Source organism: Falco naumanni, chromosome 4, assembly GCF_017639655.2.
Source record: "Falco naumanni isolate bFalNau1 chromosome 4, bFalNau1.pat, whole genome shotgun sequence".
In the NCBI taxonomy this organism is placed as follows: domain Eukaryota; kingdom Metazoa; phylum Chordata; class Aves; order Falconiformes; family Falconidae; genus Falco; species Falco naumanni.
In genome coordinates this window covers 68895480-68919353 of record NC_054057.1, presented here as the reverse complement: position 1 = coordinate 68919353, position 23874 = coordinate 68895480, and the positions used below count along the sequence as shown (strand labels likewise).

The following is a 23874-nucleotide window of genomic DNA, read 5'->3' as shown; positions in this document are numbered from 1 at the left end:
TCCTTAGATCAATGAGTGTTTAAGGCATTTCACACTTCAGCTTCAGTTATGAATTACTCTTTTACAGGGCTGTGTGGTCTAGAGTTGCACCCCCTGTGAAACTGCTCATGCATAGATGCCTTTGTGCGTGAAGCTGGGGTGTGGGGCTGCTCTGGGTCCTCCTGCAGCACAGCTGCCAGCAGTGCTTCCCGGTGCTCTGCTCGAAGACCACGAAGGAGCTGAGCTTCACAGGAGCAGCTGCAGTCAGACTTTGCCTTTGGAGGGACTTGAAAGTGACAGGTGTAGTAGAATGGGTCTTGTCAAGTGGTTTCTGCAGCTTTCGAGCTTGAGGCATAAATCCCTTGAGGTGTGAAGCACTGCAGGACATAGGGAGGGCCCTTTTTGCTTGCCTTTCCTCCAAGTCTTCCCTTTTTAGGACTTAAAAAATGTTCCAGAGCAAGTTGCCAGAACAGACTTCCTAGCAACTTCACAATTAGCGATTTGCTTCCAAAAGCAAATGTGCACTGGCTGTGGCAGCTGTTACTTAGCAAAAATCCTGGGCTGTGTGCTGGAAAATGGCAGGAGTTCTGTGGACAAGGAAAAAAAGAATCTGTTCATCCCTTGGAGGAACTAATGGGGAAAAGTTAAACTTTACAAGCTCTCCCTTTACTGTGGATATTTTGCATTGGTTGTCCAGAGGCAATTGTTTGATAATGATTTGTAGGTATATATTTTTAGAGACTTGACAAATTCTACCTCTGGACCAAGATCTTTTGCCTATTATTAGAGTGCTAAGTAGGAGAAATAAACCTGGTGTTAGTTATTCCATTAAGGTTATTTAACTTTGAGTGTGATCTGAGCAACTTCACCTTCAGTAATCCATTTCTCTCCCTTCAACTCCACTAACGTGTCGGCACTGGGGGAACCTGAACTTCTGGTGTGGCACTGTGCCCTGCTTGCCCTCAGTGAGAAGAAGAGCCATGCTGCACAGCAGGTCGTTTCCTCATAATTACAGCACTGTTGTGAATCACGGTCTCGTGCTGATGCATCTCTGTGTCAGTTCGTTATCTGTTGGTAATGCTTTAATTTAGCCCTGTGGTACGGAATGTAACAGTTCCCAAGTTCCTTGCTTAGGGATCCATCAGGCATTTTAAAAGGAGCCTTTTGCTGTTCGACAGCTTCATTTTCTGTGAGCTGTTCTGTGTTACTCCATGTGCTGAACAAGGTTTCATCATCCCCTGGGCCAGGGAGGCCAGAGCTCCACACCAGCCCTGCTCCCTGCAGCAGGCCGTGCCACGCTGCTCTTAGCAGAGAGGCTGTTCTGCACAAATAGTGTGCTGACTGGCTCTGGGGTTTTTTAAAATGCATGGCTCTGCAGCACTCAGAATCTTTGGTAGCAAAATAAGCAGACCGCAGGTTGGAGTTAGTCTTTACAGCCTATGCAAATGCATTATTTTTTTTCTAGTTCTTGCTTTAAAACCCCAAGTCAGTTTGTCAGGAACATTGCACATCAACCTTCGTTTGCAGAGGTGGTAGGGTTGGTGTCTTGTTCACCGTATGAATGCAGCGCCTTTGATTTTTGTGCTTTTTTACATATTGAAACATTCTTTAAAAATCTTAAGGACTAGTAGCACAATCGGCAGTCACTTACTAAGAAGGATGAGTCTTTGACTCTTGTGTTCTTAAGCTCGCTCTAATCTTTTCATAGAACTTTTTATTAATCGCAGTTGGAATAGCTGATAGCATTGGCTGCCTGCCCACGAGATCTGCCGGATCTTGAAGCGTCCGAGGGAAGTATAGCAAGTTCCTCCTGCCGGTGAGCTGGAAGATCCTCGTGGAAAGGCTCTTCTGCAGAGGCTGCCTCCCACAGAGTTCCTGGCACCATGGGTTTTTTGGTGGGCTGGAATGGATGATCTGGCTTCCTTCGAGCCTTGCCCTGACTTTGAGGGAACGTTGGCAGCTGCAGGCTCCGGCCCTGGGAGATGCTTTGCATTACCAACTGTTGCTGCTTCCAGTTAGTTCGGAAAGGAATTCCCCTCCTTGCTGCCCACACCCACTTCGAGGTATCTCTTAAACTGCTGGTACTTGTGTTGTGTGTTTGCAGAGCGGGCTTGAGCAAGGGGTTCTGGCCCACATTGTAAACAGGGCATAGGTTGAGAAGGTCCAAGTACAGCAAGGGGTTCCCATAGCGAGTAGCTGCTTCTAATGAGAATGGTAGAGCCCCTCTGAGTCTCGCATGACAGCTCTTAGGATCTTTGTTCAGGTTTTGTTGCCAGCAAGTGCTGGCGTGCAATATCCGCCTGGAGGAAATGGCAGCCCGCTTATCGACCGTGTAGGAAACGGTACAAGTGGGAGATAGGGGAGTGTCTGCTGTGAGTGTGGCCATCCATGCACAGAGAGGTATGTGCAAAATAGTGACCGTTGTACTTAATGTACCGCAGTCCAGCTGATTTACTGAAGACCTTTTGCCAGCTGGGAAGTGCCTGATGAATGGTAGCCAGGAGCATGTCCAGTTAGTTTACCTCCTTGGCTCCGGGTCTTGTTTTTGATGTCAGTAAACAAGAGTGTGTGCGGTCACACCGCTCAGTGAGCTTGGTCATGCTGCTGGATATCATGTTCTTTACCTTTGCACTGGGAGAAGCGTGGAAGGAAGGAGGGGGCAGAGTTTATTCCAGCACGCTGAGGTCAGGCTTGTTTTCCCTCTGAGCAAGAACAGACCAGCCCCTGGAGTCAGATTCTGCAAGCCTATAAACAAAAGGCTCATTTCTGCGGAAAGCCAAAGATGGTATTGTGTTCGTCTGGAAAGTTGTTGGGTTGTTTTTTCCTCTGCTGCAAACTGTTCCTCGTGTACTAGCTGCCAGATCAAAAGTCTGTGCAGGAGAAGTGCCACAGATGTTAAAGGGACATGGTCTGGGGTCTCTGCGAAGCTGGCGTTGATTGAGAACAGGAGGAGGGGGGAGCAGGGAGAAGCCCAAGCAGGAAGCAGCAGTGCTGGCTCACGCAGAGTTTGATTGCAGCCTAACAGGTAGCCTTCTAGCACAGGGCCTGTGTACAGGCACGTCTCCTGCCCAACTTAACTTTGCAGAGGCCACGAACCAGTACTGCAGAGATGGACTGTCTGGGATGATGAGGTGTTAAATACCCTTGTCAAATGTAGGTATGTCACAGGGAGGGTGGTGTTCATGGTGGTGTTATTCCCACGTGCTGCAGGGGAGCTGCTTCAGCTCTGCCTTCAGCTTGCAGAGGCTCCTGCTGTGGTTCTGGAATAGCCTTCAAATGGTAATGCCTGCAGAAAACCTGAACGGCTCTTAAAATGGTGACTGACTTTAAAATTGGCAGTCCAGAAGTCCCTGTGTTGCTCTTAAAATGAAGGAAAGAGCCATCAAGAAGACAGGTGCGTTGAGAAAGTTAAAGGAAGAACAGTACAAATGAAAATAAAGAATGTGTGTGTTGTCCTGTCAGGTTTTCACTTTAGTTACAGCTTCAAGGCTTCATTTAGTCAAAAGGTAGATTTGATTTTAGGTGGCTTGTCTTTGAATGAGGTGTTGAGCTCTCTCCTGCAGCTTGGGGGTGGTGGCTGATTCCTGTAGCAGCTTGGCATTTATCAGCTCTTACAGAACACCAGAGACACTTAAACAACTGCACATACTTCACGGGGCCAAGCTGCTTGCTATTTAAATCTGTTTGCAATTTAGAAGCCGTAATTATTTTTTCATGGTATGAAATCACGTATAGCTAGAAGAGCTGGGAGGCAGTGGAGTGAGGGTTGCAGCTGAAGGCTGGCTCAGTACAGCCTGTGATTTATGGAGGCAAGTTCGTTTCTTTTAGCAATTAGCAGGATATTGGGAAAGTAAGCTTAATTTATTTCCCTTATAAAAGGCACACCATCCTGTATGGAGAGGGCTGAAGAGCATATGGACTTACTGAGGGCTGAAATTCCTCCAGCCTGCTCATCGCACCCCCTTTCTGTGGAGGCTCATTAACTTGAGCTGCAGCTCCTTGTGATGGCAACGAATGCCTCCTTGGAGGCAGAGCAAGGGGGTCCCAGAAAGTGCTGCTCCTGAGGACGCCTCCCATGTTCTTGGTGGCTTTTCTTGCCTGCAGGACTTCACAGGTGCTGTTTTTCAACTCCGCAGTCCTGTGCATGCTCCTTTATCTTCCGTACTATATTTTGGGAGGGCTGCGCTCACTTGGTTGGCAAATTCCCCTGAATTTCAGTCCCTTTGGGTTTATTACCGAATTCAGAACGGGGATCAGGCAGGCCTGTGCTGCTTAAGCAGGAATGATCGCAATGAGCAAGGCCCCAGCTTTGGCATCTGCTATTTCGGGCCAGGAGGAGGGCGCAGGCTCCTCTCCACCTGCTCTCCCCGGGTGCAGCTAAAGTCCTGCGGGGCCGGGGGCTGCCTGGGGGGGAGTGTGCGGCCGATGCTGTGCAAAGCTTCGCAGGAGCAGGGGGAACGTGAGATCAGCAAGTGGCGTGCTGATCCTGGAGGGATGGGTCCATGGTGATGGGCTTGGAGCTGTTCAGAGGCTGATGGCAAACCTGGTACCGTTTGCTCTCTGTCTGAATGCACTTTCACCCCATACACTTTTGCCCCTTATGCTTTCACCCCATGCTTCTTTTCAGTCTCTTTGTCTCCTAACCTCGCACAGGTTCTTCTGTTTCATAGTAAGGCTTTTTCTCTTGCCCTCACCTTCATATTTGTGCGGGTACCTGGCATTTCACAATCTCGTTTGGAATATGGTATTTGTGAGAATTGTTATTGTAAAAAAAAAAAAAAATTAAAAAATAAAATTAAATATTGATTTTAAAATGATTGTTTATTCCTTACCCTTTGATTTACTGAAATCTGAAGAAGAAGATAGAGGTGAAAGGGGCAAGGCAAGCTGTGGCCTAAAACCCAGTGGAGAGTAAATGACGTGGGTTTTACTCCTTAAAAAAAATTGTTTGTGTTCAGACAGTTAAGTGGAGAAAACAAGCAGGGTTGGATTTCAGATCAGATGGATTCTTGGAATTAATCCCTAGGTCTCGCTCGCAACAGCTTTGACTTCAGTGTGGTAAGTTGGGCTGACCGGAGGAGGGTTGAGCAATATTTTACTGGTAAGCAGGAAGGAGGACGTCCTGCAGAGCCCTGTACCGCGGTGTAGCAGGGAAGCATCCCAGTATATAAGAAAGCAAAACACAACCTTGTTTTTCTCAGGGTGTTTTTAATGCTTTAAGGCCAGCCTGTTCCTAGATCATTTTGTTTGGTGCTTGTTACTTGAAAACTAAACTTGCCAGTAGGTTGTGTTAGCCGAGGACTCTGCTGGCTTCTTTGCTAAAACACTGCTCTGCAGTGTTCCCCCCCCAAAATACAAAGGTGCAGATACCTCTCCCACCACAAGGGACTTAAGCTCAGTATCTGTTGTCTGTAGTCCAGTAGTTTGCAGTGAAATCTAGAGTAGAATATTTAAGTGAACTCTCATCCAGTAGTTGAAGCCTTAGTTATCTCCGATTTCAGATGCCACACGTTTGGATTCAGTGTCTGAAATACACAGCGTGACCTCCAGGTCATGTGTGTTATTTATAAAAACAAATGAAATTGGGCTCACCTTCAGTGTGTGTCTGTTGCATGCAACAAAAAAAAAAGATGTGTTTGGAAACGCTATAAAAATTGAAGAAATCAATGTTAATTTCAAAACGTAACTGAGACGTGGAATTCTTTTGATATAGGAAACTGCTACCAATAAAACAAGACAACTGCAGTAAAGGCAGTGTCTTCCTCATTACACCAATTATTGAAGTAAATATTGCTATGATAGCATTGCAGTCAGTGGAGTAAAATAGATTATTCCAAATTATAACTTCATTAATAATGCGCTGTCTGTTTAGTGTATCAGTGACGGATCTCCTAAATTCTTGTTTCCCTTCCAGAAGGAGTCATAACTGGGATCCGCGGCAGCCAGTGCACCCTACAAGACAGTAGCCAAAACTGCTCCACTGCAGTAAGAAGGTGAGCGAGAACTTGACCCTTGTGAAACTAACAGTATCGTTTCATTATTAATTTACCTTCTACTGATTAAGTTTTACCTGCTGCAGTGGGAAAATGCCACAGCCAGATAACACCTCAGTGGTGGCTGCCCAGCTACATTAGCTATTCGGAGATGGTGTTCTGATCCGATTCTTCATGCTCCTGCCAGTCTGAGACAAAGGCTGGTGATTACTCGTTGCCCACGTGGAGCGACATTATGTAACAGTAATCCACCTCCTTAATTAGGGAAGAAGATCTATAGATTCCAAAGAAGACATGTCCCTCTTAGTCAGAAGGCGTGAGGTGTGTGTGGGAGCTTTTGTTCTTGCTGGAAGCCAAGGGAAGCAGCAGGCTTTAACTGCTGTAGCTGGATGATGAAGTTCAGTTTCCTTTTTTATCTAGCCTTTGCTGGAACGTATGTACGTGTTAACCAGTAGCACACGAACAGGAGATACTGCAAATGATGGCTTTTTCTTTCCATGTAATAGCGTTTTTGCTCTGTGCTGCAATATTAGATGCTGCAAATGTCCCGTCTTCTCCCTGCCCTCTAAGCAGGATGGTCAAGGGTAGAGGCAGGAGATTCAATGCGTGATTTCAGGTGCTTGTCTCACTTGTCCTGGGCTGTTTTCTCTCATTGGTTTCACATTGATCCCACTGAAGCTGCTACTTTCTGGATGTATGCGACAACCATAATGATTTTTGCCCATTCTGCTGAGGACAGCTCTTTCAAATCACCTTGTATTCCATTAAAATTATTAAATGGTCGGTTCCAATCTTCCCTATACAAACAATCAACACTAAAACAGTGTCTGGTAATGCTGACTAACAAATCCTGTAATTAGTAATCTTCCAGTTAATGAAGCAGCATGGTGATTAAAGCCTCATGACTTTTCTACAGAAGCAATAAGTTAAATATCAGTTGTGCAGTTTTAAATTGCCCTAGAGCTTTGTGTGATCTCAGACACAGAATAAATCAGTAGTACCATGCTCAAAGTTTTAGACTAATTTTTCCATTTTGTTGGTACTTTCCCTGTGTGCCCCCAAGTACAGTATTTCAACTTGGACTGGAATGATGCCTGTAGCTGTAGTTCACCTTCTAGTAAGCTTCACCGACCTCACTACATAAAGGAGATGGGTCACGTTGGAGTAAACTTTAGTGTGCTTGAAGGAAATGACGGTGAGATTAAGCATGGCGTTTGGTCTGCACAGATGTCCTAGCAACAGCATTTCACCAGTGTACTTCCACTGTTTTCTTTTCCAAAATAGTTCCTGGAGTTTTTCACACGGCCTTGTCTTCACATATCTTTTTCTTCTGAGGTCTTGAATCTCATCTGCCGTACCGATGGCAGTTCTGTGGCACCACGCGTGACGCGATGCAGTTGGGTCTAACCACATCCCATTTGTCCATCATTGCCCTCCTCATCACCAGATGCTGACTTTTAGGTGCAGCTGCTTATATTGAAATACTTAGAAATCTTCTTAGTAGGCTTTAAAGAAATGATAACTATTGCTGCTTGGAACACTCAATAGCTGGAAATTTCACAGCAGGATACGGGCTGCAGTATGTGAGCGTGGGTGTCCCCTTTCTCTGGTCACTTCCATCTTCATAGTGTAATACTTGGTATGAGTGCTTTCCGTGGAGCCTCCAAAGTCCCTTCATGCATCAGCAGTCCTTTTGTGAAATCCTGTATTTCCTGTGCCATGTGTGAAATACCAGCTAGGTAAAGGAACTCAGGCTTGGTGAGATGACAAACCCATAGCTGAGAATAGAGTATCTTGCTCACATAGTTCTGTTGTCCTAGAGATGGATTATCTTTAGATCAAGGGTGCTGTATTTCAAAGAAGAGAGGAGTGTTGCTTGCTTCTGTTAGTGTACCCACTGGAAATGAAGGAGCAGGAGGCTGAGTCCGTGTTTCAAACTTCCTGGTTTTCAGGAGGCATTTGACAGCCCCAGTGGGGCTTTGGGGGGAAGCGGGTCAGACTGGTGCTGCTTTGGGACAGGAGGAAAAGTTGGACAGATGGCGAACGGTTGCTGTTCTGCAGGTGCTCAGAATCGTTGAGATCTATGTGATTCCAAAGCTAGAGGTTCTGTGTTTCTACATGTGTTGCAGCAGGGTTTTTGGAGGTGGAAATGGGGGCTAAATATACGTCTTTGCGCCTTTTGGGTATCATCTAAATTAACGAAGTTCGCTGGGAAAAACCGCATCTATGGAGTGACTGCCTGCAGTGAGCTGCTCTGCGCTGCAGAGGTCTCTGTTAAGCCACCTAAGCCTTTGGAGTGTTTTAATATGAAAGCTGTTGTTATGCTGTGGCCTTTTAATATTAAACAACGTATGTACATTTTAATAAAAGAGGCTGTCACACTACCACTGCTTTAATTGCAGCTAACAGCGTGGTCCAGCCAGCACAGCGGAGCGAGGCACTGCAGGAGACGACAAGTCTCCGTGGAGCACTTGGAAGTGTCAGCTTAGGTTTTGCAAGGGGCAGGATGGCTTTTCTCGCTGCCCTTAGCACTGAGCCTAGCTCTGCAGAGCAGTCCCAATCCAGAGGTGCCTACGGAGCCGGGTTTGTGCCGCCTGGCCATCCCAGCAGTGGGTGTCACCAGATGGCAGCAGCCTGCCCCGCGCTGGGTGTTATTTCTGGCCAGGAGATTCCTCGGTCCCCTGGATTCAACACCACAGTCTAGACTTACTGACAGACAGGATTCTTCTCCTGTTAGGTAAGCAAGATGTGGACGCCCATTATGCAAATTCTCAGCCATAGTGTCCCTCTGTAACATTTTTCAAATTGTCTAAATAAGGTGCTGTTTCATACAAAAATTTGTAGCAAGCCTTTTGGGTAGCTTTCAACTGCCTTGCCCTCTAGGCATGACTTTTTTTTTTTTTTTTTTTTAAGATAGCTAATCAGTGCAGACTGGGTGCTTTTTGCCCTTAACAGCTGTCCAGATGTGGACAGTAGGAAGAGGCAGGCTGCGTAAAGAGCAAATGTTGTTCAAATAAAAAACTTAGTGCCCAGTAGCTCTTGTCCCTGTCACTGCAGGGACTGTTACATGGCCTGTTCATGCCTGCATGGATTCCATTAAATAGAACATCATTACACAGCCTCAACAGGCGTTTTTGTTTGAGCACTGTAAGCATGCATCTGGGGAAGGAAAGGGTTAGAGGGTGCAGCAGCCCAGCACCTTTCCCCGTCAGGTTGTTGAACCTGGACAGAGGTGTTGCCCTGTCTAGTGGCTTGTGTGACTTGCACCCTTCATGTCCTAGCCTGAGGGAGGTGAGAATTGATCATGACTGATGATCTGAAGTGGCTGGAAATGTCTGTGGCATTTTTACCGGTTTTTGTGGATTTTTTTTTAAGAGAAATCAAATGAGCCTTTTGGGCCTGATGACTACTGACTTATTCTTGCAGCTGTAGACCAGAGAGGCTTTTCTCATGTATTTGTTGTATGAGCACTAACTTCTGAGCACTTAGTATTTCTCCAAATGTTTATAATGTGGTTCTGTAGCTCATATCTGCCCCCAACCTGAATTTGCTTTAGCCTCTTCAAGCCTCAGAGCACACAGTCTGACACAAATAGCTGGGAAGAGATGACTGAAGGCTTAATAAGATGCTCGTTGGGTCAGTATCTGGCAGCCAACCAACAAGGCAGACTTTCAAATTGCTGTTAGTACTGCATGGTGATCACATCTCTTCTCAAGAAAACATTGAAAAGCTTCCTAATCTTGAATTCACTGCGAAGGCACGTGATTTTCTGGGAATTAGCTTGAATGCACTGCAGAGTGGTTCATAAATACCTACATGGCCTAATATTAGATAATGGAAAAACAAGTACAGCAGGGGTTTTGTCAGTTTTCTTCATGGTGGCCCTTCAGCCAGCGCTGGTGGCCTGTCTATTTATGCCAGGAGCTGCCAGCTTTGATGCATTTATTCCTTAACTATCTAAGAAAGGAAAAAAGCCTGTATTTGTTAAATTGCAACGTTACCTCTGTTTTACTGCATATTATTTGGTTTGGGGCATAGGTAATTCTTTGAAGAATTTTTTAGATATTTTCAGGGGGAATGATAATATGCTGTGTACCCTGTAGTGCCTGCGAAGCTGCGGTGTCTGGATGTTCAAGCTGATGTTGACAGCCAGGAGTAAGACTTTGTCCTTTGCTGCCCTCTCCGTGCTGGGTGGGACTCTCCCTTCCCCGTCCTGTGGGCTGCAGTCCCATCCCTTCCTGCCGTGGGAACGCTGTCCTTCAGCCTCCTCCTGCACCGAGCCCTGAAATGTGCTGTGCACGTTAAGGGCTTATCGCAGCCCCTGGTTACCGGCGATGCCTCGCGATACGATCTTTCATCTGCAGCTTCCCAATACAGCTGTGCTCTTGGTAACTTGCATGAGTTTAAATGGTCCGCTTGCTTCCAGCAGCGTTATATAAACCATCTCCAGCTTGCCTGCTCATTTTGAAAGTGTATTTTAACATTTCTGTTTTGAGATCTGAGATAATGAAAGGGGGTGAGCATTGCTGAGTCAGTTCTTACTGGCTCTGGTTTTTGTCCTTCCTGCCCTCCCACATGCTCCACCTGCACACCAAGCTAACCTTCAGCAGCAGCAGCCCACATGGGCTTTCCTCCCAACAGCTAGCAGTAAACAGAGGCTGGGTTCCCATTCTTCTGCTCCTTGACCTGAGATAACAGTCTCGTTATTTTGGAAAAGCCGTGGTTGAGCTGCCTTGGAGAGCTGGGAAGGAAAAATGGGGGACTCTGAAGTTTGGGCAAGACGCTGCTCTGTCCTGCCTTTGCCAAACTGGCCAACAGCCAGGATAATTAAATCAGCCTTTCCTTTTGAAACACCTAAATTCTAGGTAAACATGAATATATCTTTATGGTCGTTTTCAGCTGCAGGGCTGAGGTTTCCTTGTTTGACAGTATTGTGTGCAACTTGGAGGTGCTCGATGCTGTCGCTGTCGTCTGCTGGCCCGGGAGCTGATTGAGTTAGCCACACATCACTGAGTAAACCTGACTTTTCTTTTGGTGTGTGAGATGCTGATGGACATGCAAGACATTACCTATTGCTGTTCTATGAGGTGGTATGGTGGCATCTGTGATGGAGGTTGTATAAATGCTGGGTTGGTTTTGTTTTTCAGAAAGCCATAGCACTCTAGCACTGCTTGCAGTATCACACGCAGTCAGCGAGCCTCGGAGCTGGCCTGTGCTAAACCAGGTTTGTCCAGCTTGTAATAAACTCTTTGAAGTTTAGATCTGCCTAAGCACTTTTCTATCGATGTACAAAAATGCCTACTGTGATTTTTTTTTTTTTATCTAAACCTTTTATTTTCTAGTGAGATAGGAAGCCCTGGTTGTGGGCTGACTGGAAGAACAGTTCACTCCTGTGTGAACTTGTAGACAAGATGGGGAAACAATCTGTCCTGCTGTGAAATTCGGTCTGTTTGAAATGCAAATTGCTGAGAGGGTGCAGGGGATTTAGGCCAATAATCCAGCTGTCAATTGTTTCTATAATTGATTTCTAACTTTCTAGTGTGAAAGCCCTCAATCTCTTATCTGAATCTCACTGAATTTGGGCTTTCAAGTTGTGGGACAGAGTTGCATAGGCATATTGTTATTAAGCAGGTTTGCTTGTTCTTTATCTAGTTTTTCTAAGTATAGATATATGTAAAAGTGCCTAAACAGCACTAACTTTACATATTTCCAGCGGGTTTCCCATCCTGGCACAGGGTGCACGTACAGCTGCTCTCTTGCTGCTGTCTGGACAGGCTTGCATTCCTCAGCCCTGAGGCCAGCATTCCTTTGCTCCTCTGCACCAGCTCATTTGTTTAGTATTTGTTTAAATTTTGAATCCCAGAACTGTCTCCAGATCACTTAAGCTACCAGACACCTTTATTAGTTGTATGTACAGCCCCCACCCTCTGGTATTTTAGATCTTGTTCATACTCACTAAAATAAAATGGGTATTGGCAACTTTCAGTTGCTTGTTGCTGTAGTTCACTGGAATTAATCTGGAATCCCCAAATGCCATTTGATTGAGTAAAGGCAGTTGCAGTTTGCTTATTAGGCGCTCAGTTAAAAATCTGAAAGGAAAATTGTTTTTTTAAAATTGTGATGGCAGCTTGGCCTGGAGAAATCTCCTGTTTTGGATTTCTCCTTCTCTGCTCTGTGTACACAGAAGCTGATGTGTGAGCTGTTCTTTCCTTAGAATTCAACTTTTCTGCCAGTCCAGCCCAGAAAGGCTCACAGTGTTACTGTCACACGCTCCCACTGCATGTGGCCATGGGGAAGATGTTTGTGCAAAAGTGTCTGGTAGGAAATTCATCAATTTGTTTGGATGCTGTGCTTCTAAACCTGAAGTGCACCTCTGCTTTCTATCTATTGCTTTCCTCAGCTTGATTTATTATTAGTAACTATTTGATGGAAGTGGATAGTTCACATCCCCCAGGTCAGACCAACCTTTTTCTGGGGGGCAGGAACCCAAACCAGCCCCGACAGACATCCTGTTCCTCAGTGTCTTTGATGTTACTCCGAACTTGGTGCGTCCAGCCTGAGCTGGAGTTGAACTAAGACAGCAGTGTTGGAATTCTTAATCTTTTTAAAAACTAGACGTAAGTAGATTTATTTTTTTTATAAATCTGGACTTTCTGTGTAACAGTGAGGACGTGGCCAGCCCTGTGCCAGGTGCAGTAAATCATTGATCTGTAAGAAATGGGCACCCACAGTACAAACAAATTAAGAACTTGAACTTTCCTTGGAAGCCTCCCATTTGAATATTACCGTAGCCTGATGATGAAATGTAATCGATTCTCAGCATTTGGAAGCATACCAGCAGGTCACTGACCATTCATAGCCAAAGGCTGGACAAAGCCTGCCTGGTTAAACCATATTACATCATCTGTACTGGGCGCTTCTTAGGCATGAATCCCCTGGGACTTGTCTTTGCTGCTTCTGGTCTTGGCTTCGGTAGTCCTGAACTGAAGGGACGCTTTAATTCCACCACAGATCTCAAATCTGGTTTGGTTTTTCTGCAGATAGTCCCCAACCTGGGGGACGGCTTTGGTTCTATAGAAAATACCTGCTACAATTAACTTGGTAGAGCATCTGCAACAGAACAAAAAAAACCCCCAAACCTTCAGTAGCATGAGGATAGGCAGTTTCATCCAAGAAATTTCCTTATAAAGTATCGCTACGGCTGCAAAGCCTTGCCAACAGGAGTGGCCCGCACTGCCAGTAATTTCTCTCCTTTTCCTTTCCCTGTTGCAGTAAAGCCCATGCTTCTGCCAAAGTCACACCCACTGCACTGTGATCGATGCAAAGTGTGGAGATTGCCGGAGATCTGTGAGACACATGGGTTTCTGTGCCTGACGCTGGAACTGGAGATGAGGAGAAGGGTAGTGCTGCAGAACAGTTGTGAAGGGTGCATGCTGTCAATTTTAATCCTGGCACAGCCAGCCCCTGCAACAAAAGGAAATGATTCCTTAGCGTGCTGAACAGCGCTTGCTGCCCCTTCTCATTGGTTTCGGTGTGGAAAAAAAACAAACATGAGTCACGCAAACTGCTTTTACAGGTCTCTGCCTCTGCAAACCAGTCCTGCTCTCCTTAATTTTTCTTTCACTCTTCAAAGAAAGTGGCTAAAACCAAATCAACTGCTAGCTTGGTGGGACAGCAGCTAAACACCCAAGCTCTGAAAGAAACCTTTTTCTTTTTTTTCTAAACTATTGCACTTGAACTAATCAGCACCAAGTGTTTGCTAGGATGAAATCCTGGCTTACTCCTAGCACTGCTGGGATCGAGCTGGTGGGGGGTTAGCTTTAAGGACGCAAGCTTTGGGAAGCTCAGCTCTGTCAAGGATGACCAAAGCTTGTCATGCTTTGGCAGATGGAATAACAGGAAGTATTTTGGGGCTGTCCCCAAGAAGCCTGGTTCCTTTTAAAAACAAAGCAGATTAGCTCAGAAGGCAGTGATTCAGTTTTTGGGTTTGATTATCCGCAGCTGATGGAGCAGCCCCTGTCCTTGGCTGGAGGGGAGATGGCTCTGTTGCAGGGCTGAGGGGTTTTATGCCATGGCTGCATGTTGGAGCAGCTGTAGAGTGAAAGTTGTTCAGCTTTTGTAGTAAAACCTTGTGTTCAGCAAAAATGGTTACTCAGTCCGCAAATACCTTATGTGGCCTTTTGAGATAAGCTGTAATTCAAACCTTTAGGTTGTCTGGAGCAGGATTTTTTATAAGTTGGGTCCCTATGAACTATGACTGTATCTTACAAAATATTTTGTGGGTATTTTAATGGTTTGAAATTATCTCAGTCCTTTTTGCTGTGTCATGTGAGATCTTGCAACAGGTGATCCGTAGAGGAATAATAGTTAACTTCTGCATTGTGCAAAGGATTTCTTTCGGTTAGCTGCTGGTCATTGTGCAAGCACATTTACAGCTTTATCAGCATCGACAAGAATCCTGTCTCCTCGGTGACAAATGCTGTTTTCTGTCTGTGTCTAAGTGCTTTGTTAAAATTTACAGTGGCCTTGCAGGAAAAGGTCAGTTGTTTTCCCAAGGTCGTGCAGGAAAGCTGTGGCAGAACTGGTGTAGGAACCTGGGCTGCAGTCTTCAGGTCTGTGGTTTTGCCTCGGGGCTTCCCTTGCTCATTGTTCACTGTGCTGCTCTGAAACAGAGGGTGAGAGTGACTTACTCAGAGGACCCGCTTATTTTTTTAACTATAGTGTGTGCCTCTGCAGAACTAGACATGACTAACTGCTCTCCGAGGCAGGCATTAAAGCAGCCTTTGCTCAAAGTGTGCTGGGGAGCGCTGTAATCTTGGAAGAAGGCTGGATGAAATCAGGCTGCTCTGCTGCCTTCCCGGGGTTGCTGCTGTCAGAGTCAAACTGCCAGGTGAATTTGTGCCCTGTCTCTAGTGCTTGTAGTTAAAAGTGTGATTTTGGTGGGGTTTTTTGTTTTTTAAATGCAACAGCCAGTGCTCAAAGTTGAATTGCACTTGAAACAGGACAGGACTTACAGTTCTCCATGTCTAATTTGAGCTCAGCGAGGTACTCAAAGCATTTTCTTAACCACTCATCCAGCACCACTTAATGACACCTGATTTTTCAGAAGCTCCCTCTCATGTCCCTGGCTGACAGCTGAGTTATCACATCTTTCCATGCAGTCTGTAATTTGTCGGTGATGACCATTCTTTGATGTCCCTTCTCTTCACCTCTTCTACACATGAATTTACAAACCAGTTTTCCTTCCTTCCTATGTGCTTGAAATGTTTTTCTAAGAATTTAATTTCTGCAGCATGTGCAAAAGTCCTCTGCATTTTTGATCAGACACAACCGGCAGTGTGCAGACAGGCAAGGGAAAGTCTGAGATCATGGCAGTCTCTGTGTATGATTTCTTGTGTAATTGAGATAATCCCAGTTCAATATGTCAAAAAAAGACCTGGAGTCACATCCCGATTCTCTCTCTTCAGTGGCCTTGTTCAGGTTTCAGCCTTCTGAGAAGTACCTTGAGGTGCTGCAGTTGTTTGTAACCTGGTTTTTTTTCCCAGTTTTCTCCTTTTCCTTCTACCTCTTGACACTTCAAGTGTTACATTTGTATCAGACTAAAATTTGGGGATATGAACACCTTCTGTCAATTTTCTGTGAACTGCAGCCTGATTGTGAATTCTTCTCTGTATACAAAGGAGAGGGGGACTAGGAGACTCCAACATTTAAACACCTTTGCCTCAAAAATTCAGAGTAAGGGTTTGCTTAGTTGGATGCTTGGGTTCAGCAGAATAGACTTGCTTTATAGACCAATACCAAACAACTATTTGGTGTCTTCTGTTGCAATCATGAGTCACCCCTAAAACATTCTTTTGCAGCAAACTTATCAGCGCTGTAGGTCTTGTCCGAATGTGTTCCTGGCTTCTCTGCTCCAGGCTGCCCTCCAGCCATGTCACACTGCATCACTTTACAGAGACCAGCCTGTTTGTGTACCTGTCTCCTTCACGGTTCTGGGGTCATCTTGATGCAATACTGTCCCTTCGCTTACACAGCAAGTTTGTGTCTCAGGGAGCTGGGGGCTTTTATAGGGCCATGAATTTTTGGGTACCTGAAGCGATGCATGCAGCCCTTTGAGGGGGACGGTTGCAGAACTCTGAGAGGCCAGACAGATGGAGAGGGTGCACTTTGGGAGCACTGAGTGTGTTATACCCATTAATGGTACCCACTCCTCTTGCTTTTGTCAAAGCTGGCGTGTCGATCCAAGGATATCTTGCTATTTGGCTGAATCATGGAAAAAGGAGAGGGAAGAGCTGATGCAGGGATTCAGGTTCAGAGGTGCGGCCAACACAACAATAAGGGCTACGTGCCCTCATCTCCGGTCGTTAGCTTGAATGAGTGCAGGGGTGTGAGAGTGCAAACACCAAAAATCTGCTCTATTATAGTTTGATGTGAAATACTTGAGCAGGATATGACTGAAATGTTGCGGTTGTGATGGAGTAGCTGCATGCGTCATGTGGAGATGTGCACAGCGTATTTATTTTTACTAGTAGAATCTCTTGTCTTCCCATTGCTCTCATATCTGATACTTTCTTTGGTCTTTTTTGGTATGGATGTTGCTGTTTGTTCTTCAGATGAGTTGACACCTCTTTGCTTTCACTAGATTTGGGGAAATGACCTCTACTTTCCCACAGTCAGGTGCTGGATTTCACAGCTGTCTTCACTGGAGCAGGTTTCTAGCCGGTTGCCATTTGAGCATCACATCTGGGAAATGCATTACTGGGTAGAATGGCTTGTAATAGGGTTCTCAGGCTCAATACAATCAGTTTAAGGAGCACGGTTGGTTTTGGATAGCTTGGACCTTGGGTAAAAAGGGTAGTCATGGTCCCTCAGGGACCCTGAAAGGCAGCAGGACAGGAGGTGAGCTGAGAGCTCGAGATGAGTTGAGTAAACTGCTATAGCTGGAGAGTGGGAACGGCTCCTCTGTTGTCTTTGTGCCAAAACAACTCTGGGAGTCTCCTCAAGAGAAATAAAATGGCTTAGGTCCAGTATTTACTGTTGGATGGGGAAAAGCAGTGATGAGCTTACAGGCCGTTCACACGGCTGGGGCTGTGTGAATCATCTTGCACAGTTACCCAGCTCGGTAGGTCATCTGTCTGCCTTGCTTGGCTCTCCTCAACATCTCCTCCCTTGCCATTCCCATGATGGGAGGGGAGGGGGAGAAGATGTGGTGAACTCGGTGAGTTTCCTGTGGTTGGGTGACTCAATTAGTACTCAGTTGTCTTACTAATGCGTTCCTCGTGTCACTGCCTGATCTGGCCTAAGCACCTTCAGACCTGCTGGTGGGTAGTGCCTGCCTGGCACATGGTGGCCACCATCCCCACCACGGCCATGCCACCCGGAGCCTCTGGTAACTGTGCTTCAAAGACCAAACCCTGTTCATCTTTAGGATGCCTGTGAATATACCCCTAACAGTTTATATGAAAACTGTTCCAGAATGCAGTTCCCTTGGCTGTCAGTTTTTTCTTAATCAAAGCTCGATTTATCCTGTTGGAGCCTCAGCCTGCTGCTCCTGGTTTTGCTGGAGCCGGGTGCTAGTAGTGGGTTTCCTTCCAGGTATGCAGTGTCCCTCCACCCTAGTCTAAACACCCTGTTTCTTTCAACAGCTTTTGCCTGGAGGCTGTTCCTGCATCCTTTTCCAGAACTCTTTAAATATGAAATTTGTACTTGGGAAAACATTGCTGCATTTCTGCAGTTTAATTTCTCTCTTGTTAAAGCCAACTGCTTCATTTTTCCTCCCTTTTACAAATAGCAGAATTAATGTGGGTTGTAGGTGATGTGCAGCTAATGGTGTCTGTCGATCCTCACCCCTTTCTTCCTATTGCTGTCAGGGCTTGCTCCAGTCTCAGATGTTCGGAGACTGTAATAATTGGGCTCCTTCACACCACTGCTCCTTCTTAATATTAGACTGAAATTAATAGAGGTATAGGTGCCATTTTTCTGAGTGTTAAGCTCTGCCTTAATACTTCACCTGGCAATTAAAATGGTCAGTGGGAGCGGCAAAGCATGAGGTTGAGTTGGAGCAACAATATTCCTTAATGTTTTCAGCTATTTCTGTGCCTGCTGTAGAATTTTAGTGGTGAATATATTAGTTTATGCCTGCAGCGTGCCATCTCCCTTGGCTGAAATCCCAAGTGAAACTCCTACCACTGAGCATCTCTGGTTTACTGAGGCTTCACAGAAAAGCCTATTGAATTTTTTTACAGTTGTTAGCTTACAAATGTATGTCACAAAGTTCTGTCTGTGGAAGGATTGTCCACGTCCGGACATTGGCATCTTGCTCCTGCTTTCTGCAGCAATTTCCTCTGTGTTCCCCAGCGTAATCTCGATGCCTCCGCCCTGCTTTTTTCTGCACTGGCGGCTCTTTTGCATTCTGCAGGGCTGGCAGGTTGGCGTGGCGGGGAAGCCCTGGGCATCTGAAGACACACAAGTCTGTTCCCAGCAGTGGTTACTCTGGGAAGCGTAAGCACGAACGGATTAACGGCAAACAGAAATGCTATTTACGTGGTTCCAAGCAGAGCAAAAAAAAAAAAAAAAAATACTCAGAACTGCAACCGTTGCTGAAGCTGGGTTCAGCGCCAGGGCTGTCTGTATTGGCGGCTGGCTCCGCTCGACTTCACACCAGCAGCTAAATCAACAGGCAGTTCAGTTTGATGGAGTTCCAGGAAGGGCCTGAGAAATAGCTTTTTGCTGTGGTTGTGTGTTGCTCTCGCTGCTCTGACGTGGAGCCCCACGCTCAGAGTATCCAGATCTGGGGTGCAAAGAGGTGCACAGTGCAGGCAGAGTGCTCTAATCCTGCTCAGGCTCTGAAGCGAGCAGCTTAATCCAACAAATTGATCCTTGAGTTTTGCCTTCAAATGTTTTATTCAGGCTGTTTATATGGATGATTTCAAGTGGAAAGCTCATGAGTTGCTGCATCTTAGGCAGCTTTTTTCTCTTCTGGAGCTGATGAAAGTATGCTCCTACATACAAAGAACTCTTGAAGCAGCTTTTCAGAAACCATGACTGATCCATCTTATGTGCTCTCTTTAAAATTGTCATGATGTCTGCAGGTCGTTTCACAGGAAACAGGAATCTAATGGTTGAAAGGGCCCGTGCAGGCTGCCCTGTGCTGCGTCTGCAAGCTGCTCCATCTGCAAGTTGCATTTTGGGTTTGCAGGCTTTGTCCTGTATCCTGTTGCATGCTTTCAGGTCAGCTGAAATGAGAGATGGTACGATGCTGTGCTGTCCGTGGGAACGAAGGGTGCGGGAATAGCTTCCCCTCGTTCCCTCGAGCTGTCCCACTGACACAAATCTTGTCTCTGTCAGTACAGCACGGTGTGGGAGCTGTCTGGCTCCCGGCAGGACCCACAGGGTGTATTGGATAAACCCGTTGGGCTATTTACCTTCCCAGAGGGGAGAGAAGCAGTTGGGAGGTAGTTTAAGACAGGGCTTGTTGGAATAGGTGGGAGGTGGCAAGCAACACCTCAGTTGTTTGTTTCTTGTAATGAGTTTCCCACATTGTTAGCAGGGCTGTAAATTAGACTTAGACGGGGAGCTCAGTTTTCCACGGTCCAGAAATATCTGGTATTTTGAAGGGACTTATTTTGTTGCCAGAATATACAAAAGCATTCGTGTGTTTCTGTAAGTTCAGCAGGCCTGGGACCCTTCATCTTTGCAAAAAAAGTTGCTGGGTTTAATGTGCTATTAAGATAAATTTCTAATTAGTTTCCCATTGAGAGCCCTCTTCTAACATTTTTGTGGGATCTTCGCTCTGCATGCTTTTGCACGTGTCTGACTTAAAGACTCATTCTCTAACTGCAAATTTGTTGTGGTGTTTCTTTGGGTTCCTAAAGAGGTGACAGCTAGTGGTAGGATCTACAGGCATCCAGCAAAATTCGAATTCTCAAGATTTGAAGCTGTTGTGTGAGAAAGGGCGTCCTATATAAGCCGGCACAGAAGTAATACCAAGCTTGAGGTAGAGGAAGGGAACTGAAAGGCTTCCGTGCATTCAGCCTGGTCTTGAACCAAGGGTCCAGCTGCCAGACAGGCCAAAAGCAGCGGATATGTTTATCATAAATATTAATTATTTGGGGAGGAAAATTAGGAGGGCTGTGGGGTTACTTTTGGTGGTACTATGCTGTATAACCTGCTGTATGACTCAAGTGTGTCACATTCCTGGGTTTGCCTTTTTTAAAATGTGATGAAGACTTAACTCCAGTGCTTTAATTAAAAGCTGTTTGCATTCATCAATACAGGGTGAAAATAGCTGGAGGGTATACACAAGCTATCCTCCACATAGGAAGTGAGTCCAACAGATTATTTTTCCCTACAAGACAAAGTTACAGCACAGTGAAGACTAACCAGGTGGTTGTGCTGATGATGAGTTTATTCTGCCCAAGTTCATGGCCATGTTTAGCCTATCTCACCTTACTAGGGCTGTAATAGACCTGGAGAGGTGACAAACATGGTCTCGGTGCAGACCTGCAATGTGTTAACCTTTTGATATTTTGATATATTTTGGGTTTGCTGTAGCTGCTGCTGGTGAATCTGCCTTATGGCTGGTGCTAATTCCCAGGTAGTGCTGTTTTTCCCCCAAATAAAAGCCATAGAAACCTTAGCCGAGTGATCTGACAGCAGTAGTGGCACACACCGATGACGATGGGAGCTTTTGTTGTTTACCCCGATGACTATGGGGCCGTTTGCTGGGCAGTAGCTGTTCAGGGGAAGCGTTAGGCTGTGCCCGGAGGAACTAACGAGCCACGCTTCCCTTGCTGATAGTGAGCCAAAGCCCAGGCGGCACGCTTAGTTGCTTACCGGCGCACCTTGGTTTCAGTAACCAGGCACTGCGCTTGTTCCTGATTCTTAGTTAAGGCACCAAAACCCTGCTTTCCAGGCACCTAGGGAAGCGCACATCTGTGATGTCTTACAAATATCTCTCTTTGCAAGAGCCGTGGTGCTGAGCAATGTACGTTAGCTCTAGGGACTTTGGGATACACAAAGAAGGCTACCTCAGAGTATGCCTTTTTTTTTTTTTTTTTTTTATCTTTGCACATACCACAGCCTGCCTGAATAACTGTAATATCACCCCTTCCCCACCTCAGGAGAGCTCTTCCTCATGCGTACTGTTAGATGCAGTTGATGGGGCTGCTGTTCGTCAAGGTGAGATGATCCTGCTGCCTGCCCTCATCTGGCCTGGCAGGGTGCAGGGAAAAGCACAAAACCAGTGAATCCAGCTCAGTTTCTGATCAAACACTTGCTGCTTCCTGAAACGCAATGGCCTCTTGCACAGGTACAGCAGTAAAAAGGCTTCTGTGTGTTTAAAACTTAAGTCGTATAAGGACTAGTTTATGTCTATTTTATCCATCATTCCCTTTCTGGTATACCTAAATCCTAATAACAATTAATTGTGTTATGTCTAAAATAAAAGCTTTTAATACCTTTTACCAGGATGCTCCTTGTGTTTCACTAGTTGCTACAGAGGTTCATGCGGAGGCAACCCAAGGTCTGTGTAAAGGGCACCTGGACACAGCACAGATGCTTCTGCCGGTTACCTGGGGCTGCCTGATGCTCCCCTTTTCCAGCAGGCTCTATTCTCTTCTCTTCATGGCAGCATTATGTGCCTGACACCCAGTGCTGCTTGCATCTGGCTGCTTGCCATGCCCACCTCCACTGGCCAGGAGCTGCAGAAGATTTAGAAAATGCGAGTCAATTTCAAGTCCTTTACACTTTTCATATCTGTAGGAGAAATATTTTGTTTAGGTACTGATGGAGAGAGATTGTGCATCAAACCCGTGTGATTTGTTCGTGAGTTTTTTTTCTTAATTAGAGAAGTGTTCCTTTAGAATTGATCTTTCCTCCTGCCCCTATCCTGCTCAGGCAGCAGAACAGCAGCAGATCTCAGTCTGCAGACAACCTGTCGCCTGTACTCCCTCGTCGTGATGCTTCACCAGAAACAGGTCCGATCCTGGCTGTGTCCGTGCAGCTGCAGCACCTGGCATTAACCCCAGCAGCTCCAGCTCCCGCTGCTCGCGGAGAATGAAAGAGATGCCATGGTAGAGCACACAGGGAAGGAAGGGGGTAGCTGGGAATGCAGGTGGGTAGATGAAGATCTGCAATTCGCTGCTCTTCTATGGTGCTGTTGCCTTTAGAGCCTTTCAGCAGTTTTTCGATTATATCAGCCTTCTCAGGCCACCAGTACAGGTTAATAATACAGATGAGTGTTGACCAGCTGTTGGCACGCAGCGAATGCCATATAACTGGTTTCCTGCGTTGGAAGGAACAGATGAGATACAGTGGTGATAAGAGAGGAGCCTCAAATCACTTTTAAGTTCAGGAGCTTTAGAAATCATAAAACCAGTAGCTATGGCCCAGCTGGACTGCCTGGTTTCTTGCACATTTTCCTTCCTTTCCTGCTGGCTGCTCTCCAGGATGAGCAGCTTTGCACAGTGGATCTTTAGGCTGACACAGCCTGAGCGCTATAGAAGCTGTGTGTATAGAGGCTGACCTTTTTTGTTGGAAACTCCTCTGTTCCTCCATTTAATGCCATGGCTTCAAAACACAATACGTGCAAATTAATCAGAATCTGGAAGATTTGAAAAAGCAAGCCAATCTCTTCTGAGCAGAGAAGCTCTTGATTCTTAATCTGTGGCATTTGTATACATGGTGCTGTTCTAATTGTAGGATTCTGCAGAACCAGTTTGTGAGTGTTAGGAGGAACAATTCAGCACAAGCAGAACTGGCTGCTGCAGAAGGAGCAGCTCGTTGCACAGAGCCCAGCACTGTGTGCCAGCACAGGACTTCTGCCTCTGGTCAGGACAGTCTGCACTGCAGCTGGCTCTGTGCTCTGTTGAAAATAGACAAGTTGTACACTTTGAACTGGGTCACTGTGTTTTTCCTGGTGTGTTGTGGTTTGGTTTTTTTTGTTCTTTTTTTTTTTTGGTAGATAACAGGCTATTTCTCCAGATGCGTCTGAAAGGAGCATTAAAACCTGCCTAGAGCTGCGATGTAACTGCAACAGTGCAGTCAGGGCCTGCCGAGGTTTATCAGCACCGAAGCTGATGCTTTGTAATCATGCATAGCTTTATTTAGCAGGGTTATTTACATGTGCTGAAGTGTTTCCTTCTATCTAGTTTAATTCTGTTACAGTAAACTGATTCCAAACCACTGGTTGAAAGCACCTACAGTTGGTGCTGTTTTACTTAAACTCATCAGATCCCTTTTCCAGAGCAAAGCTGCTGGTCTCTGGGATCGAGCTTCCAGCCAGCCAGGACTTGAGCTCTCTGCTGTCACTGGACCATGTAAATATTAATTACTTTTGCAGCTCTGGAAAATTATGCATAGCAAAAACCTGCCTATGTAAGATTGCTGTGTGAAAATAAGTTACCTATCTCTTTTTTTCCTCTTTGTGGTGTTTGTTGGGACAGAACTGCAGTTGGAACTGAAGCACCCCTGGGACAGGCACCGGTTGTTCCACGTGGAAAGTGCAACTTGGTTGCTGCCCTTTTATAAGGTGTGTGCTTCTGATCTTGCAGGAGTTGAGAGGTTAATCTGGACCATCCAAAGATTGATGTTTATACCAAGTGTAAAGCCAGTGACATTTACCAGGCACTTACTGGCATAGTTGATTGGGAGTCACTGGATGGGGATTTATTTTTTTAGCTGTCTTTGTTCTGCAGGGTTGCTAATATTCCCAAATGGAGTGTGCTTTTATCAGCAGCATCTGTGGTGCACAGTCTGACTCATGTGCTCTTTGAGTGAGGATGACAAATGGAGAGTGGAGACAAACAACTCCCCAGGATCAGCAAGCACCAAGAGGGGGGGAAGGAGAGAATGGTCATCTCAAAGGCGTTTCTAATAATGGCCTAATTGCTGCCCTCATGCG

At 45.9% G+C, this 23874-nt stretch overlaps 1 protein-coding gene across 7 annotated transcripts in view; it reads left to right on the top strand.

The window, feature by feature from the left end:
* Window positions 1–23874, top strand: part of GNG7 (G protein subunit gamma 7) — a 79292-nt gene that overhangs the window by 18908 nt on the left and 36510 nt on the right. For 4 of the 7 annotated variants that reach the window (XM_040590745.1, XM_040590746.1, XM_040590747.1 and 1 more), the window contains one exon: window positions 5894–5972. The exons of 1 other annotated variant lie outside the window; for it this stretch is intronic. The gene's annotated coding sequence lies outside the window, so the exon portion shown is untranslated. The remainder of the gene's footprint in view (window positions 1–5893; window positions 5973–23874) is intronic. 2 more of the 7 variants (XM_040590749.1, XM_040590750.1) reach the window with 1 other exon arrangement.